Genomic DNA, 16,109 nt, shown 5'->3' with positions numbered 1-16,109 from the left:
ACTAAGAGGCTTCTGGTACTAATAACAAAGCCCTGGATGGAATAGGGTGTTAGAAAAAGTAATTGACTAACATGAGCTGATATTTCAACATTCCACTCTATTTAGTGTATTTAGTCCTTAAAGAGAGAGACTCTCTTTCTAGATTAGGTGTTGTATTATTTTCCTAACAATTGATGCTTTTGAACTGTGGTGTTGGAGAAGACTCTTGAGAGTCCCTTGGACTGCAAGGAGATCCAACTAGTCCATTCTAAAGGATATCAGTCTTGGGTGTTCACTGGAAGGACTGATGCTAAAGTTGAAACTGCAATACTTTGGCCACCTCATGCGACGAGTTGACTCACTGGAAAAGACTCTGATGCTGGGAGGGATTGGGGGCAGAAGGAGAAGGGGACGACAGAGAATGAGATGGCTGGATGGCATCACTGACTCGATGGACATGAGTTTGAGTAAACTCCGGGAGTTGGTGATAGACAGGGAGGCCTGGCGTGCTGTGATTCATGGGGTTGCAAAGAGTCGGACACAACTGAGCGACTGAACTAACTAACTAAGGTCATCACAACAAAGTGAAAAGTGCAAGTGTCAGGTGTGTCTAACTCTTTGCCACCCCATGGACCGCATGGAACCCACCACGCTTCTCTGCACAGAGATTCTCCAGGCAAGAACACTGGAGCAGCCATTCCCTTCTCCAGGAGATCTTCCTGACCCAGGGATCAAACCCAGGGCTCCTGTTTTGCAGGTAGATTCTTTACCAACTGAGCTTCCAGGGAAGCCCTAACAAAGTACTCCCCCAAACTGGCTGACTTAAAGAAACATTTATTTTCTCAGTTCTAGAGGCTGGAAGTTTGAAATCAGGTCCACAGGCAGAGTCTGCTGTCTCTGAAGGCTCTAAGGGACAGTCCTTTCTTGCCCTTTCCTATTTTTTGCTCGTCACTGGCAATCTGGTGTTCCCTAGTTTATAGGCACATACTTCAATCCTGTCCTCACATGGTGCTTTCCCTGTGTCTTCACATTGTCTTCTCTCTGTAGGTGTCTTTATGCCCAAATTTCTCCATTTTTATAAGAACAAAAGTCCTATTGCATTAAGACCCACTCAGATGATCCCATTTTGATTTCATTACTTCTGTAAAGCCTTTATGGGGGTTTCCCCAGTGGCTCAGTGGTAAAGAATCCATCTGCAATGCAGGAGATAAGGAGATAAAGGTTCGATCACTGTGTTGGAAAGATTCCCTGGAGGAGGAAATGGCAACCCACTCCAGTATTCTTGCCTGGAGAATCCCATGGACAGAGAAGCCTGGCGGCCTATAGTCCATAGATTCGCAAAGAACTGGACACGACTTAGCAACTGAACAACAACAGAAAAGCCCTTGTGTACAAATAAGATCACATTCTAAGGTCCTGGGGTTAGAACTTCAACTTTATATTTAGAGGATACAATTCTACCCTAAGACATGCAAAATTCATCTTACTAATGAAGACCAAAATAACAGGAATATGAAAACATTATATATTATTGAGAGAAGTATGATTTTTAAGATGCCAAATAGGATGCTCCTGAAACTTAGCTCTGGATCCTAATAAGATAATTGTGGCTAGGACATAAAATTTGCCTGTATTTCACACTAAAAATAAAAGCAATACACAATACAAATTTTAAAAGAGCACATAAAAATGAGCAATAATTAAATATGGTTTATTGAACAGATAATAACATTTCTAAAATGTAGATGTTATAATGCCACCCAAAAACCTTTACAATATATGGATTGCTTCCTACCAGTTGGGCACCAATTACCAATCTGTGAATATTCCACTGGACATGGAACAACAGACTGGTTCCAGATAGAAAAGGAGTACGTCAAGGTTGTGTATTGTCACCCTGCTTATTTAACTTATATGCAGAGTACATTATGAGGAACGCTGGGCTGGAAGAAGCACAAGCTGGAGTCAAGACTGCTGGGAGAAATATCAATAACCTCAGATATGCAGATGACACCACCCTTATGGCAGAAAGTGAAGAGGAACTAAGAAGCCTCTTGATGAAAGTGAAAGAGGAGAGTGAAAAGCTTGGCTTGAAGCTCAACATTCAGAAAACAAAGATCATGGCATCTGGTCCCATCACTTCATGGCAAATAGATGGGGAAACAGTGGAAACGGTGTCAGATTTTATTTTTTTGGGCTCCAAAATCACTGCGGATGCTGATTGCAGCCATGAAATTAAAAGACACTTACTCCTTGGAAGGAAAGTTATGACCAACCTTGATAATATTTTAAAAAGCAGAGACATTACTTTGCCAACCAAGGTCTGTCTAGTCAAGGCTATGGTTTTTCCCGTGGTCATGTATGGATGTGAGAGTTGGACTGTGAAGAAAGCTGATCGCTGAAGAATTGATGCTTTTGAACTGTGGTGTTGGAGGAGACTTGAGAGTCCCTTTTACTGCAAGGAGATCCAACCAGTCCATTCTAAAGGAGATCAGTCCTGGGTGTTCATTGGAAGGACTGATGCTAAAGCTGAAACTGCAATACTTTGGCCACCTCATGTGAAGAGTTGACTCACTGGAAAAAGACTCTGATGCTGGGAGGGATTGGGGGCAGGAGGAGAAGGGGACGACAGAGAATGAGATGGCTGGATGGCATCACCGACTAGATGGACACGAGTTTGCGTGAACTCTGGGAGTTGGTGATGGACAGGGAGGCCTGCGTGCTGTGATTCATGGGGTCGCAGAGTTGGACACGACTGAGTGACTGAACTGAACTGAATCTATTTAATGAGATGGCCTGCAAGATTGCAAAGCAAACAAAAAATAGCGTTAATATGATAAGCAAAACTTTCAATACTTGTCCAAATATGAAATAAGTAAGTAAGTTTTAATTGCTCAGATGTCCGACTCTTTGCAACCCCCCTGGCTGTAACCCACCAGACTCCTCTGTGTATGGAATTCTCCAGGAAAGAATACTGAAGTGGGTTGCCATTTCCTCCACCAGGGGACCTTCCTGACTCAGGGATTGAAACCAGGTCTCCTGAAGTACAGACAGATTCTTTACCATCTCTTGTTGTTCAGTTGCTCAGTCATGTCTGACTCTCTGCGGCCCCATGGACTGCAGCATGTCAGGCTTCCTGTCCTTCACCAACTCCCAGAGCTTGCTCAAACTCATGTCCATTGAGTCAGTGATGGCATCCAACCATCTCGTCCTCTGTCATCCCCTTCTTCTCTTGCCTTCAATCATTCCCAGCATCAGGGTCTTTTCTAATGAGTTGACTCTTTGCATCAGGTGGCCAAAATATTGGAGCTTCAGCTTCAGTACCAGTCCTTCCAATGAATATCAGGATTGATTTCCTTTAGGATTGACTGGTTTGATCTCTCTGCAGTCCAGGGACTCTCAGGACTCCTTTCCAACACAGTTCAAAACATTAATTCTTCGGCTCTCAGACTTCATTATGGTCAAACTCCCACATCTATATGTGACTACTGAAGAAACCATAGCTTTGACTAGATAAACCTTTGTTGGAAAAGTAACATCTCTGCTTTTTAATACACTATCTACGTTTGTCATAGCTTCTCTTCCAAGGAGCAAGCATCTTAATTTCATGGCTGCAGTCACCATCTGTAGTGATTTTGGAGCCCCCAAAAATAAAGTTTCTCACTGGTTCCATTGTTTCCCCATCTATCTGCCATGAAGTGATGGGACCGGATGACATGTACTTAGTTTTCTGAATGTTGAGTTTTAAGCCAGCTTTTTCACTCTCCTCTTTCACCTTCATCAAGAGGCTTTTTAGTTCCTCTTCACTTTCTGCCATAAGGGTGGTGTTATCTGCATATGTGAAGTTATTGATATTCCTTCCCAAAACCTTGGTTCTAGCTTGTGTTTCATCCAACCCAGCATTTTGCATGATGTACTCTTGCATACAAGTTAAATAAGCAGGGTGACAATATACAGCCTTGAAGTACTCCTTTCCCAATTTGGAACCAGTTACATGTCCGGTTCTAACTGTTGCTGCTTAACCTGGATATAGGCTTCTCAGGTATTCCCAGCTCTTTAAGAATTTTCCAGTTTGTTGTGACCCACACAAAGGTTTTAGCACAGTCAATGAAGCAGAAGTACATATTTTTCTGGAATTCTCTTGCTTTTTCTATGATCCAATGGATGTTGGCAATTTGATCTCTGGCTCCTCTGCCTTTTCTAAATCCAGCTTGAACATCTGGAAGTTCTCATTTCACATGCTGTTGAGGCCTAGCTTGGAGAATTTTGAGCATTACTTTGCTAGCATGTGAAATGAGTACAATTGGGTATTACTTTTCTTTGGTAATGGAATGGAAATGAAAACTGGAAAACTGGAAATGAAAGCTTTCTTTGGAACTGGAATGAAAACTGACCTTTTTGACTCATGTGGCCACTGCTGAGTTTTCCAAATTTGCCAGCTTAATGAATGCAGCACTTTCACAGCATCGTCTTTTAGGACTTGAAATAGCTCAACTGGAATTCCATCACCTCCACTAGCTTTGTTTGTAGTGATGCTTCCTAAGGCCCACTTGACTTCACATTCCAGGATGTCTGGCTCTAGGTCAGTGATCACACCATCATCATCATCTGGGTCATGAAGATCTTTTTTGTACAGTTCTTCTGTGTACGCTTGCCACCTCTTCTTAATCTCTTCTGCTTCTGTTAGGTCCATACCGCTTCTGTCCTTTATTTTGCCCATCTTTGCATCAAATGTTCCCTTGGTATCTTTAATTTTCTTGAAGAGATCTCTAGTCTTTCCCATCCTATTGTTTTCCTCTATTTCTTTGCACTGATCGCTGAGGCAGGCTTTCTTATCTCTCCTTGCTATTCTTTGGAACTCTGCATTCAGATGGGTATATCTTTCCTTTTCTCCTTTACCTTTCACTTCTCTTCTTTTCTCAGCTATTTGTAAGGTCTCCTCAGACAACCATTTTGCCATTTTGCATTCTTGAATGGTTTTGATCACCATTTGATTATCATCTGAGCCACCAACATTTGGGCAAATATAAAATAATAGGTTATAAATAAAGTTCTTTTTTAAAGTTATCATCATAAAAGTGGGAAAGGTGCCATTTTCTTTGGTTTGTTTTGACAAAGAAAGTTAAAATGTAGAAATTCTATCTTGAAATAGTAGAAAACCCACTTGTCTAAGAACCACAGGAACTGGGGCCAAGTGACAGACTAAGCAAAATGAGGCTAATGCCTTTCTGGTATAGATATAAGAATTAACTGAGAAAACATATATGAAAACACTGTTAACATTGCAAAATGCTTCAACATGTAAGTTATTATCAGACATGAAGTGTCATATTGTCATTATGTTATAGACTAGGAGAGACAACTTATAGAATATTTCTATCCTATTTGATATATTAATGGACTAAAATTTAGCAACAATTCATTATTAAAATTCACTCTCCACTCTTTGAGGAAGTCGCGGTCGCCGCTGTTGGGGAGTGCTGTGCCGCCCACTCCTGCTCCGGACTCACCGCTGTTCGCTCTCGCCGAAGAACAAGTCGGTCAGGAAGCTGCGCCGCAGCCATGGCCTTCAAAGACACTGGCAAGACTCCTGTGGAGCCAGAGGTGGCCATTCACCGGATTAGGATCACCCTCACCAGCCGCATCGTGAAGTCTCTGGAGAAGGTGTGTGCTGATCAGAGGCACGAAGGAAAAGAACCTCAAAGTGAAAGGACCAGACTACCAAGACTCTGAGAATAACTACAAGGAAAACTCCTTGTGGTGAAGGTTCTAAGACTTGGGATCGATTCCAAATGAGGATCCACAAGCGACTCATTGACCTGCACAGCCCTTCTGAGATTGTCAAGCAGATCACTTCCATCAGTATTGAGCCAGGAGTTGAGGTGGAAGTCACCATTGCCGATGCCTAAATCAACCTTTTTAATAAATCGATAATCAGTTATTAAAAAAAATTCACTCTCCAAAAATCTGGACGATCTGAAGCTTTTATTTAAGAGTTGAGAGCTTTAATCAACATAGAATCAACAAAACATAAAATATTTTGAGTTTTATCTTTTTGGCCTGTGTGAATGCAGGCTCCATCACTTAATTGTCTTTAAGTTTGGGAAAGTTACAGAACTCTGTTCTATATCAATTTCCTCATCTTTCACATGGGTATAACAATATCTACCTAATAAATAAGTTCTAGGAATAATAATTTTGTGATGCACCAATGGGTTTCCTTGGTCATTCAGATGGTAAAGGATCTGCTTGCAATGCAAGAGTCCTAGGTTCTATCCCCTCAGTCAGGAAGACACCTTGGAGAAGGGAATGGCAACCCACTACAGTATTCTTGTCTGTAGAATCCCAATGGACAGAGGAGCCTGCTGGGCTACAGTCCTTGGAGACACAAAGAGTCAGACATGACTGAGCAACCAACACTTACACTGTTAACAGAATAAACCCAAGAAATGATGGCGATTTTGCTTCACAAAATTTCTTGAATCTTTGTTTAAGATATTTTTTAGCCTTAAAATTGTGAACTATGTTCAGTTAAGGATGTATTTAGCATAACCTGCAAGACACATACATTTTAATTTCTGTAAAGCTTAAGTAAAATTTACTGTTATATAATTAAGAGAAAATTGATACTAATATTATTATTAGTTTTACCTTCCAGCTTCTAATAGTCAAAGTCATGGCTTTTCCAACCAAACTGTGAAAAAAAAATAAAGGTATTATTTTATTTATAATTCTTCCATTTACATATAGAATCTTTACATAGCACGTGTTTAAGAAGAAGTAATTCATTCTCTACTTGATCTAAAGATGAACCAGAGGGATGAGATGGGGAGGGAGGTGGGAGGGGGGTTCAAGTTGGGGAACATATCTACACCCTGGGCAGATTCAAGTCAATGTATGGCAAAACCAATACAATAATGTAAAGTCATTAGCCTCCAATTAAAATAAATTAAAAAAAAAGTACAATTCAAGCTTACTATTATAGATTCAAATACAAAGTTATATGGAGAAACTAACAAAATCTTTTGATAAAAACTTGAAATAGAAATTTCATTCTGGACAAGATAGAATAAACTGGACCAAATTTATACCAGTGCCTGAAACAACTAAAAAACTAGTCAAAATATGTGAAACAATAGTGTTCAAGACAGTAGACATCAGGCAACAAAGAACGGAAATGAAAAACAAAATGGGCTGATAATTGCATTTCTAGGCCATGTGCTAGGAAGGGGGACTGAGATGGACGGCAGGCAGGTTCCTTGAGTCCCTGGAGCTGAGAGTCCAGGGAGGGCTAGGTGATGAGTTCCCAGGAGAGATTACCATGGAGGAGAAAGCTGTACAAACAGACAACTCCAGAGAGCTGCACAGAGTCTCTCTCGAGAATCTGGCAGAGAATCAGCAGCACTTCTCTGGGAGTAGTACCTATTCTCCCTATCCAGACTGAAAAAATCCGATAATTCATAGGAAAAACTGGCTGAGTGCTCAGAAGGGCCTTGCCTCAATAGTGGGAAATAAGCAGTTCTAGACTAAATACTACTCTAGTCCTATCTCACAAATATCAAAAGCAAGACCAAAAAAGATCAAATAATGTCAAAGTAATTTATCATACTCTGAGACAAAGTTCAAAAGTATTTATAGGAATATGAACATATCAAGCAACAAACAACATAAAATTGACAAAGTCTGATGTCTAATCTAAAATTATCCAGCATGTAAAAAAGCAGGAAAATTGACTCATATTGAGAGGGGAAAATTTTATCCATTGAAACAGATGTATATCAGACACAGATGTTAAAAACAGCAGACAAAGAGCATTCAGATAATCGTATTCCATGTGTTGAAAAAAACACAAAACAGATCCCAAACCAAAACACCAAAGACTATCCTAATTTGAACTTTTAAAGAATAAAACTACAAGACTGAGATTTAAAAAAAATAAATAGTGATTTTGATAATAGCAAATTAGACATTGCCAAAGAGAAGATTAGTTAACTTGAAGGTATAGCAAGAGAAACTATCCAAAAGTTGATGGAGAGATAAAAGAATTCTTGAGAATGAAGACAGAAACAGTCAGCTGTCAGAAAACTTTAAGAGACATAATATATGTGTAATTGGTCCCAGAGAAGGGAGAGGAACATAAAAAAATATTTGAAGAAATAAAGGCTAAATATTTCCAAGTTTGACGAAAACTATAAATTCACAGATACAAGAAGATCAAACACCAAACACAAGAAACATGAAGAAAGTTACATCCTAACAAAACTGCTTAATACCAGGGATAAAGAAAGACTCTTGAAAGCAAACACAAAAGCAAGACATCTTACATGTAGAGACACAATGACGAGAATGACAGCAGACTTCCCATCAGAAGCGATGCTGAGAATGCAGTAGGCACTAAGTTTAAAGCACTGAAAAAAAACCTGTAAGCCGAGAATTCTATACTCAACAAAAACATCTTTTGAAAACAAGAAAGACTTTTCTAGACATAAAAAAGCTGAAAGAATTTATCACCAGCAGACCTGTATTCAGTTTAATTCAGTTCAGTTCAGTCACTCAGTTGTGTCCGACTCTTTGCGACCCCATGAATCACAGCACGCCAGGCCTCCCTGTCCATCACCAACTCCCGGAGTTCACTCAAACCCATGTCGATCGAGTTGGTGATGCCATCCAGCCATCTCATTCTCTGTCATCCCCTTCTCCTTCTGGCCCCAATCCCTCCCAGCATCAGAGTTTTTTCCAGTGAGTCAACTCTTTGCATGAGGTGGCCAAAGTATTGGAGTTTCAGCTTTAGCATCAATCCTTCCAATGAACACCCAGGACTGATCTTTAGAATGGACTGGCTGGATCTCCTTGCAGTCCAAGGGACTCTCAAGAGTCTTCTCCAACACCATAATACTCTAAATATCAAAGTCCTTCACAGAAGGAATGCTACTAGGTGGAAATGTTAATCCTTGAAAAAGACTTAAAACCTCAAGAATGTTAACTACTTGGATAAGTGTACAGGATTTCTTATCTATTCTTTATAGTATTTAAAGCACCTTAGGAACTTTCCAGTCCAGTGATTAGGACTTCACCTGCCAATGCAGGTGGTACAGGTTCAGTCCCTGGTTGGGAAGCTAAGATTCCACAGGACTCATGGCCAAAAAAAACCAAAAACAAAACATAAACAACAGAAGCATTATTCTAACAAGTTCAATAAAGAATTTTAAAATGGTACACATTAAAACAAAATCTTAAAATAAAGCATTTTAAAAGATACTTTATTACTATGTCAATAAAATATGAATAACAATGAATAAGAACATAATATTAAAGATAACAATGAATTGTTGAGTTTATAACATACATAGAAGTAAAATGTATGAAGAGTACAAAACAGAAGAGGAGAAATAGAAGTATATGATTGCAAAATTCTTATACTACATGGAACATCACTTGAAAGTAGACTGCTACAGTAAAGATGCAGAGAAGAACACTAGAGCCAACACCAAAATAACAACTTCATCCTGATATTATAAAAGTTTAAAGTGCCATTCTACAATGATAAGGAAGTCATTCATCAGAAGGAAATAATAATTATATAAACATAATTATCATTAACAGTTTACTACAGCAGTAATTGTGAAGAAGTGGAGCGAAGGCCCCTAGGGGCATGCATATGGGAAGAGGCAGGGCAAACCATAGAGTATACTATGCAAAAGTTTCCCATTTCCAAGATTTTATTGGTGCAGGAGAGACAAAAATAAGACCACTCAGGATTTCTAATTTAAGAAAATATAAAAGGCGAAATTTCAGTTAGACAAAAGTCTGAATATAAAACCAACTCTGCAAATTGGTTATTTCACCCTCTTACACCCATGTATTTGTGTGCTCACACATGCAAACACACATAAATACATACTATGTTCAGTAATATGATTCTTGGTTTTTCAAAAATCATCTGTCAGACTGTGTGGTTATGAAAACATATATAATACTTGGGTTTTTAAATAAAAATCCTGCTCTTTTTTTTAATGTAGACATTTTTTAAATGTCAAACTAAACCTAAGTTTTATTTAAACGTCAAACTAAACCTGCTGCTGTTGCTTCTAAGTCGCGTCAGTCATGTCCAATTCTGTGAGACCCCATAGACGGCAGTCCACCAGGCTCCCACTTCCCTGGGATTCTCCAGGCAAGAACACTGGAGTGGGTTGCCATTGCCTTCTCCAATGCATGGAAGTGAAAAGTGAAAGTGAAGTCGCTCAGTCGTGTCCGACTCTTAATGACCCCATGGACTGCAGCCCACCAGGCTCCTCCGTCCATGGGATTTTCCAGGCAAGAGTACTGGAGTGGGTTGCCATTGCCTTCTCCACAACTAAACCTAAGCTTTATTAATTTGTAAACCTACAAATTAAACCTAAATATTTTTCACCAAAAGAGCAGGAAAAAAACTGCTCGTTAACACATTACAAATAACTGGAAACATATTGGTGCTACCCTGTGGTCAACTTCACACCTTATAAATTTTTATGCAAATGAAGAGGATACATTTATTGGGTTGAGATGTCCTCATTTTTTAAAAATACAGTTTTTAACTTGTAAATATTCTTCTGAATCCCTTATTGTATTGGGTTGACCAATACAACTTTTTATGTAAGATGTCTCCAGTAGTGCTTAGTTGCCTTTAACTTCATTCCCTGGTGGCTCAGATAATAAAGATCTGCCTACAATGTGGGAGACCGAGTTCTATCCCTGGATCGGGAAGATGTGCCTGGAGAATTCCATGGACATAGGAGCCTGGTGGGCTGCAGTCTATGAGGCTGCAAAAAGTCTGACACAGCTGAGCAACTAACACATAACAAGACATGTCTTTAACTTCATTTGAGACAGTTTTGTGACACTGTACTGTGATAGCTGTCAAATCAGCATGCATTTAAAAATACTTACCAGAATTGGTGAGAAGACTAAAGATGGAAGAAAGAAAGAAACATTTCTGGTGTATGGTGCTTTATTATTTCAAGAAAGGTAAAAACTCAACTGAAAGATGAAAAAGGATTTGTGTAGAAGGTGCTGATCAAACATGTCCAAAGTGGTTTGTAAAGTTCTGTACTGGAGATTTCACACTGGATGGTGCTTCATGGTTGGGTAAATGAGTTGAAGTTGATAGCAATCAAATTGAGACATTAGGTGAGAAAATCATTTGTGCCAGCTTGATATCTGGATTTCACAGAGGTGAAAAAACCTCATTGACCATATTTCTGCATGTGATTCTCTACTTGAATGTTATGAAAACGTTCTGTTTTTAAAACAACTTGTGACAGGCAGTGTACAGTGGATACTGTACAATAATGTGGAATGGAAGAGATCGTCGTGCAAGTGAAAGGAACCACCACCAACCACACCAAAGGCTGGTTTTCATCCAAAGAAGGTGATATTGTGTATATGGTGGGATTGGAAAGCAGTCCTCTATTATTAATATGAGCTCCTTCTAGAAAACCAAATGATTAATTCTAACAAGTACTGCTCCCAATTAGACCAGCTGAAAAGCATCTGGAATTAGTCAACAGAAAACACATAATTATCCAATTGTGAATTATGAAGTTGCCTGAAAAATGGCAGAAATTAGTAGAACAAAATGGTGAATATTTTGTTCAATGAAGTCCTGTGGTGAAAGTGAAAATTGTGTCTTTTGTTTTTACTTAAAAACCAGGATAATGCAAGACCACATGTTTCTTTGATGACCAGGCAAAAACTGTTATAGCTTGGCTGGGAAGTTCTGATTCATCTGCCATATTCACCACACATTGCACCTTCAGATTTCCATTTTTTTTGGCCTTTACAAAATTCATTTAATGGAAAAAAAATAAATTATTTGAAAGACTATAAAAGGTACTTGGAATAGTTCTTTGCTCAAAAAGATAAAAAGTTTTGGGAAGACCGAATTATGAAGTTGCCTGAAAAATGGCAGAAACTAATGGAACAAAACAGTGAATATGTTGGTCAATCAAGTTCTTTTGGTGAAAGTGAAAATTGTGTCTTATTTTTACTTAAAAATCAAAGGAACTTTTTGGCCAACCTGATATCTCGGCCTGTCTGAAAACAAGTTTGATGTCTTTTGTAGTGAAGATCCCCAGTACCTGCCCATACTGTTCATGGGGTTCTCAAGGCAAGAATACTGAAGTGGCTTGCCATTCCCTTCTCCAGTGGACCACTTTCTGTCAGACCTCTCCACCACAACCTGTCCCTCTTGGGTGGCCCCACATGGCATGGCTTTGTTTCATTGAGTCAGACAAGCTGTAGTCCACGTGATCAGATTGGCACAGATAGACTGTGGTTTCAGTCTATCTGCCCTTCAATGCCCTCTCTCAGTGCTTACCATCTTACGTGAGTTTCTCTTATGAAAAGGCAAAAAGATAGGACACTGAAAGATGAACTCCCCAGGTCGGTAGGTGCCCAATATGCTACTGGAGATCAGTGGAGAAATAACTCCATAAAGAATGAAGGGATGAAGTCAAAGAAAAAACAACACCCAGTTGTGGATGTGACTGGTGATAGAAGCAAGGTTCGGTGCTGTAAAGTGCAATATTGCATAGGAACCTGGAATATTAGGTCCATGATTCAAGGCAAATTGGAAGTCGTCAAACAGGAGATGGCAAGAGTGAATGTCGACATTTTAGGAATCAGCGAACAAAGAAGGACTGGTATGGGTGAATTTAACTCAGATGACTGTTATAACTATTACTGTGGGCAGGAATCCCTTAGAAGAAATGCAGTAGCCATCATAGTCAACAAAAGACTCCAAAATGCAGTACTTGCATGCAATCTCAAAAATGACAGAATGATCTCTGTTCGTTTCCAAGGCAAATCATTCAATATCACGGTAATCCAAGTCTATGCCCTGACCAGTAACGCTGAAGAAGCTGAAGTTGAACAGTTCTATGAAGACCTACAAGACCTTTTAGAACTAACACCCAAAAAAGATGTCCTTTTCATTATAGGGGACTGGAATGCAAAAGTAGGAAGTCAAGAAATACCTGGAGTAACAGGCAAATTTGGCCTTGGAGTACAGAATGAAGTATGGCAAAGGATAATAGAGTTTGTCAAGAGAATGCACTGGTCATAGCAAACACCCTTTTCCAACAACAAAGAGAAGACTCTACACATGGACATCACTAGATAGTCAACAGTGAAATCAGACTGATTATATTCTTTGCAGCCAAAGACGGAGAATGTCTATATAGTCAGCAAAAACAAGACCAGGAGCTGTGACTCAGATCATGAACTCATTGCCAAATTCAGACTTAAATTGAAGAAAGTGGGGGAAATCACTGGACCTTTCAGGTATGACCTAAATCAAATCCCTTATGATTATATAGTGGAAGTGAGAAATAGGTTTAAGGGACTAGTTCTGATAGACAGAGGGTCTGATGAACTATAGATGAAGGTTCGTGACTTTGTACAGGAGACAGGGATCAAGACCATCCCCAAGAAAAAAAAATGCAAAAAAGCAAAATGGCTGTCTGAGGAGGCCTTACAAATAGCTGTGAAAGGAAGAGAAGTGAAAAGCAAAGGAGAAAAGGAAAGATATAAGCATCTGAATGCAGAGTTCCAAAGAATGGCAAGGAGAGATAAGAAAGCCTTCCTCAGTGATCAATGCAAAGAAATAGAGGAAAACAATATAATGGGAAAGACTAGAGATCTCTTCAAGAAAATTAAAGATACCAAGGGAACATTTCATGCAAAGATGGGCTCAATAAAGGACAGAAATGGTATGGACCTTACAGAAGTATTAGATATTAAGAAGAGGTGCAAAGAATACACAGAAGAACTATACAAAAACGATCTTCACAACCCAGATAATCATGATGGTGTGATCACTCACCTAGAGCCAGACATCCTAGAATGTGAAGTCAAGTAGGCCTTAGGAATTATCACTATGAACAAAGCTAGTGGAGGTGATGGAATTCCAGTTGAGTTATTTCAAATCCTAAAAGATGATGTTGTGATAGTGCTGCAATCAATATGCCAGCAAATTTGGAAAACTCAGCAGTGGCCACAGGACTGGAAAAGGTCAGTTTTCATTCCAATCCCAAAGAAAGGCAATACCGAAGAATGTTCAAACTACCACACAATTGCACTCATCTCACACGCTAGTAAAGTAATGGTCAAAATTCTCCAAAACAGGCTTCAGGAATACGTGAACCACAAACTTCCAGTTGTTCAAGCTGGTTTTAGAAAAGGCAGAGGAACCAGAGATCAAATTTCCAACATTCGCTGCTGCTGCTGCTGCTAAGTCACTTCAGTCGTGTCCGACTCTGTGTGACCCCATAGACGGAAGCCCACCAGGCTCCCCCGTCCCTGGGATTCTCCAGGCAAGAACACTGGAGTGGGTTGCCACCTCCTTCTCCAATGTGTGAAAGTGAAAAGTGAAAGTGAAGTCGCTCAGTCGTGTCCGACCCTTAGCGACCCCATGGACCGCAGCCTACCAGGCTCCTCCATCCATGGGATTTTCTAGGCAAGAGTACTGGAGTGGCTTGCCACACCGAAAAAACTAGAGAGTTCCAGAAAAACATCTATTTCTGCTTTATTGACTATGTCAAAGCCTTTTATTGTGTGGATCACAATAAACTGTGGAAAATTCTGAAAGAGATGTGAATACCAGACCACCTGACCTGCCTCTTGAGAAACCTGGATGCAGGTCAGGAAGCAACAGTAAGAACTGGACATGAAACAACTGACTGGATCCAAATAGGAAAAGGAGTATGTCAATGCTGTATATTGTCACCCTGACTATTTAACTTATATTCAGAGTAAATCATGAGAAACACTGGGCTGGATGAAGCACAAGCTAGAATCAAGATTGCTGGGAGAAATATCAATAACCTCAGATATGCAGATGATACCACCCTTATGGCAGAAAGTGAAGAAGAACTAAAGAGCCTCTTGATGAAAGTGAAAGAGGAGAGTCAAAAAAGTTGACTTAAAGCTCAACATTCAGAAAACTAAGATCATGACATCCGGTCCCATCACTTCATGGCAAATAGATGGGGAAACAGTGGAAACAGTGGCTGACTTTATTTTTTGGGCTCCAAAATCAATGCAGATGGTGGCTGCAGCCATGAAATTAAAAGACGCTTACTCCTTGGAAGGAAAACTATGACCAACTTAGACAGCACATTAAAAAGGAGAGACATTACTTTGTCAACAAAGGTCCGTCTAGTCAAGGCTATTGTTTTTCCAGAGTCAGGTATGGATGTGAGAGTTGGACTATAAAGAAAGCTGAGTGCAGAAGAATTGATGCTTTTGAACTGTGGTGTTGGAGAAGACTCTTGAACGTCCCTGGGACTGCAAGGAGATCCACCCAGTCCATCCTAAAGGAGATGAGTCCTGGGTGTTCATTGGAAGGACTGATGTTGAAGCTGAAACTAAAATACTTTGGCCACCTTATGTGAAGAACTGACTCATTTGAAAAGACCCTGATGCTAGGAAAGATTGAGGGCAGGAGGAGAAGGGGACGACAGAGGATGAGATGGTTGGATGGCATCACCGACTCAATGGACTTGGGTTTGGGTGGACTCCGGAAATTGGTGATGGACAGGGAGGCCTGGCGTGCTGTGGTTCATGGGGTCACAAAGAGTCAGACACGACTGAGCGACTGAACCAAACTGAACTGAATACGTGCCCAGTGTTCATGCTCCATTAGTGATCACCCTAGTGAACTGAATGTATGTGTGTACGTTAAGTGTTAATGTATTCATTAACACTTAAAAACAGGAGAATTTATCTTAAAAAAATAATAATGATTAAAAGACACCAAGATTTAGCTACAAGGATATCCACTGTAGCTTATTTAAAATAGTAAAGAAAATTGGAAGCAACATATGCATCCTAGGTTGCTTCTGTAGTGTCCAATCCTTTGTGACTGTGGACTGTAGCCATGGGATTCTCCAGGCAAGAATACTGGAGTGTGTTGCCATTTCCTCCTCCAGGGGATATTCGCAACCCAGGAATCAAACCCACGTCTCTTATGCCTCCTGTATCGGCAGGTTGGTTCTTTACCACTAGCACTCCCTGGAAAGCCATATACCAGTATAACACACTGCCATTAAAAATAATGCTTTGAAAAACGTTAATGATATTCCTGCTCAAAG

The 16,109-nt window shown here is 39.9% G+C and overlaps 1 pseudogene; it reads left to right on the top strand.

Moving 5' to 3' along the window:
- Positions 1 to 5,462: 5,462 nt before the first annotated feature.
- Positions 5,463 to 5,930, top strand: LOC129542684 (small ribosomal subunit protein uS10 pseudogene; annotated as a pseudogene).
- Positions 5,931 to 16,109: the final 10,179 nt, after the last annotated feature.

The sequence above is a fragment of the Moschus berezovskii genome, chromosome 19 (genome assembly GCF_049115385.1).
Source record: "Moschus berezovskii isolate FMDL1 chromosome 19, NW_MosBer_1.0, whole genome shotgun sequence".
NCBI lineage: Eukaryota > Metazoa > Chordata > Mammalia > Artiodactyla > Moschidae > Moschus > Moschus berezovskii.
This window is presented reverse-complemented; position numbering and strand designations above follow the sequence as displayed.